We start from the raw sequence: 4773 nt of genomic DNA on the forward strand, positions 1-4773 counted from the left end.
GGACCAGGGCGCCCCACACCCCTGTCCTAGCTTTCTGGGCTGGAATTTGGTGTGAAGTTCGGTCTCTGTCTGCTTCCATTGGATCTGCAACTTGCGGCGTCGTCCGAATCCCGAAACCTGCACTTATATCTGAAAAGGTATGGTGGGCGGCTATATAGGGTTTTGCCTTAGTCAAACCCCCGCTTTGGTGATTTCCACCTCCATGAATAGCCAAGTTGTATTGTAAAAGTAGTGTGTGTGCAGACCTTGTGTGTGTGCAAGATCCTAAAATGCAAGTAAGCAAACTAGAGCAACCTAGAAAGTAAACCCTAATTGCTTGCAAATGATAATGTAAATGCTCTAAATCAAGATGCAAAATGATCTAAAGCATGAATACAAATGATATAATGAGGCTTATGCAAAGACATGAAAACAACATGAAATCATACCCAACCCCAAGGGAGGGGTACAAGCCAATCTTCAGTCGGTAATCCCCTATTGCTCTTCAATGCCTTCAAAGCCCTAAATGGATGAATGAAATTGATGAATGCTTGATGAATGGATGTTGAATGTTGTTGAAGTCTTCAAAGATCTGCTCTTTCGCTGCATAGAAGGTCCCTGAAAACAAAATTCGGATCCTTTCAAATGAAGAAAGAGAGCTCTTATATATGAAACCCTAGGTCTTAATTTCAACTTTTGGCCAACCTAGAGACTGAATCTCCCACCAATTTCTTGGGGTTAAGCTTTATTTTATGATTGGATCGCGCTCCTAAAATTTCGGGAAAAATGTTCGGGACCGTGTGCACTCCGGGCGCCATGGTCCCGACAACTTTTCACCAAATTTTCAGGGCCGTCGGATACGATGATTTTAGAGAGAATCCCGAAGTTACAGCTGATTTTGAGATGTTTTGACCCCCGAAATCAAGCCCCCAAGTTCAAAATAGGACCTAATTAGGGTTTTTGATTAAATGATGTATTGGAAGAATAAAGTGAAAAGGGCACACTTTAATGAAAGGGCCCAACTTTATGATATGGGAGATGATAAAATAGGACCTTAGACCTAATTAATTTAATTAATTAAGTGCTAAAGGGGAAATGCAATGCAAAATGCAAAATGCGCCAAGGCGGGTGCTAAACTAGATGTGAAATTGTACCACCCTAGCAAGTGCATACAATTTACGATGCTACATTTAGCCCCCACTTTAGCGGTCATATGAACACTACGTGCATATGCAAGCTAAAGTCTAGAAAAGTAAACATTATTTGAAAAAGGATATATCCATAAGTCTATCGAACGAAGCCCCTATCGGTATCTGCAGTACACAGTTAGGAACCGCACCCTACAAAACACACGTTAGATCACAAAATCACCTAATGCTTACTAAGGAAGGTGATGAAAATTCGAGGGTAGCTATATGCCCCCCCCTGTTTCGGCTTGCTAATTTTAGTGAGTTGAAACAGGGTATCATGTTTACCACTTCGAATTGTTAAAGAATATTGATGACAAATGCTCACAAGAAGATTTGATATGAGATCAAAAACTAATGGAGAATCATTTGGTAAGAAAGAGGACTAAATCTCAATTCCAACACAACAAAGAGTGTGAGGATTTGAGAGTTCTCTAACACAAGATGAAGGATGTAAATGGAAACAAAATGCAAAGAGAAGAAAAGAAAGGAAAAAAGCAAGAATACACACATTGGTGATCCATGAGAAGAATAGTGAGAGAGAAAACATGGACTTCTCGCCCCTAGATCTTGTCTAGGTGATCCATGGGAAAAGGACATGGAAAACTAGCCCCTAGAGTCTGTCTAGGTGATCCATGTAAGGGAGGAGAGTGAGAAAGTCTAGCCTTATGCCGCTAGTTCCACTCAACCTCATCCATGTGTGTGTAAGTGAGGTTAGAAGGACCTCACAGGAGTTTATGCCCGAGTATACTACAACCTGTATATGTATAGTACAAAAGCGTGACATCTCGCTCTAAGAGTCTGTGCTCTGGTTCCGAGAATAATCACCTTGCATAAAAGAAAAATGGAGACATCTCGCTCTAAGAGTCTGTGCTCTGGTTCCGAGAATGACCCATTTCTCAAAAGGTGTAATATTTATGTCATAAGCAAAGTAGAACAAGGATACCTACCTTCATCACAAAAGAAGATACCCCAAAAATGCAACAATGTCATAGATCCAAGCAAGGGAGTTTTTGCACTCTTTAAGCAAGGATAAGATAGTTGAAAAGGGATATCTTGTAATATGTGTAAAGGAGATCCTTAGAGGAGAAGAGATCTTTGTACAAAAGACACCTATCCTAGAGAGGAATTGTTTTAGACAAATATAACACCTTCTAGAATAAGACAAAGAAGAGAATAAGAATGCAATACTTCCTTCTTTTGCGAGGTGAAAGTGATTCTTAATGAAGGATGACGCTCTTTTTAACCCAATTGGGAGAGTGAATTAATTATGGATGTATTTTACCAAGTGAAAAAGAGGTTGTAGTCAAGGACTTACACCTCTTGTAAGAGAGAATCCTTGAACAAACAACAACATTTGCATACAAGGAATAACATCAAGTAATAAAGTTCACACCATCCACGAAATAGGAAAAAGTGGATCCTTAGATAAAAAATAAGGAAAGATCATTGCCTCCCAAGGATAAGGACAATGGGAAGGACTTACACAATCTTCTAGGGGGAGATTTAGACATAAGCAATACTACATACTCACATGAGTTCATGCAAGCAAGACATTAGTGTATGTAAAATGCTCCTCACAAGAAGTGGGTAGGATAAGAAAGAGAATACACATCTTCTCCCATATCTAGGAAAAGAGGATTCTAAAGAAAAGATGATCAATATTTCCACATTATTACCCCATAGGAACAAGAGATAACATAGAAAAATTAGGCTATTGTGTTGCTTCAAAAATATGATTGCACTTGAAATTGTACCATCATGAATGACAATGAGCCCCCAGTAAATGAGCTACCAATGTCACATAATGATGAGCAACATAATAGCCATTAATGTTATTTAAAGACGTGATAGACTAAATGAGGTATTTGAATATGACATGCTAAATGCTCAACTATAAGTGAGATCAAAAACATGTATAAAGTGATAAAAATTGAAGAAGAAAAGTCACAAGAAATCTTAGAAGAGGGATGAGTGTAATTTATTAGAGCCTTATCCCTAGAGGAAAGGACTTTATGATGAATAGGAGATAAAGATTCAGAAGTGGATTTAGAAATTTGAGGGGAGTCATAAAGAGATTTGTTCATTGCCAAGATTTCCTTATGAGGGGAATGAGAGTTGATAGAAGTAGAAGATGATTTAGTTGAAGTGAGATCATCATCACTACTAAATATAGCATTCACACTGAGAGATGGTCTTTTAGATGCTTTGGTGGGCTTAGAAAGATTATATCCAAGTCCAAATGAATATTCATGCATGTTATGTTCTAAAGGAACTTTAATTCCTTGTTCATTTGTGCCACAACCATTTCCACTATAGCCACTCTTAGCCAAAATATGAAAACCACGACCATAACGATTAGCCATTTCAGAAAGAGAAGGTGGTTTTTCATAAGACAAAGAATCAAATTCTTTAGAGGTGTGAGGAAAAGAAGTTTGAGAAGCGGCCACAAGATTATTGCTCATAGGTTCAGGTAAGACTGATTGATCTCTAGTTTTCTCCTTCTTTTTAACTTTAAGCTCTCTAGGAGGAACCCTATACTCACCTACAAAGGTGGGATTGAAATCAAGAGATCCCCAATTGTCTTCTATGAGAACCTTCTCAGGATCAAAAGCCTTTTCATGTGTAGATTCAAGTTGAGAAGAATCTTCTTCAGGAACTTCAGACTCATCCAAAGAATTTTGATTATCAGAGGGTGATGATTCATCCATAGGTATCTTGTTTAACGAGTCATCACTAGAAGAGGAAGGCTTAGAAGAACTCCCTTTGGAAGTAGATGTTTGCAAACAAGCTTGAAAATTAGTATCACCTATCAAGGTATATGTCTTATTATTATAAATAAATTTAACTTGTCTATGCAATGTAGAGGGGACAGCTTGCATACTGTGAATCCAAGGTCTCCCTAATAACAAGTTATATGTTAGATTTCCCGACATAACATGGATAGGAGTAGGCAAAGTAATAGGTCCCACTATGATGGGTAAGGTGATAATACCTAATGAAGACTTAGCCACATTATCAAAGCCTAGAATGGGATGAGAGTCAGGCTCAATAAGGGATGTATCCACATTCATCTTATGCAATAGATTAATGCTACACACATTAAGGCCAGAACCATTATCTATCAGTGTTCGTCTTATAGCAGTGTCATTTATGATAACCACAATCATCAAGGGATCATATTGATGTTGAATTTCACTAGTAGGCAACTCATCTTGAGTAAACACAATTTGAGCTTTAGGATTCATCACAGAGTTAACCAAAGACACTATATTACTAGATGTATTAGGTGGAGGAACATTCAAATCTTTCAAAGCATCTTGTAACATTCCATGATGAGTGGAAGAAGTTTGGATCAAATCCCAAAGGGATATCTTAGCAGGGGTTGCTTTAAGTTGTTCTATGAGATCATATTCCTTACCAAGAACTTGTGAAATCCGAGGAGCTTGAGGAAGAATAGGTTGAGAAGGAGGAAGTGAAGTTGGGCTAACTGGAGGAGGATTAGGTTGCCTATTGTTTCTTGTATTATAGGTATGAGCAACCACATGATAACTCTCTCTAGTCAGTTGCTTAGCATACTCATAAGGGCTCTTAGAAGAATAACCTC

The sequence above is a fragment of the Cryptomeria japonica genome, chromosome 7 (assembly GCF_030272615.1).
Source record: "Cryptomeria japonica chromosome 7, Sugi_1.0, whole genome shotgun sequence".
NCBI classification, from domain to species: domain Eukaryota; kingdom Viridiplantae; phylum Streptophyta; class Pinopsida; order Cupressales; family Cupressaceae; genus Cryptomeria; species Cryptomeria japonica.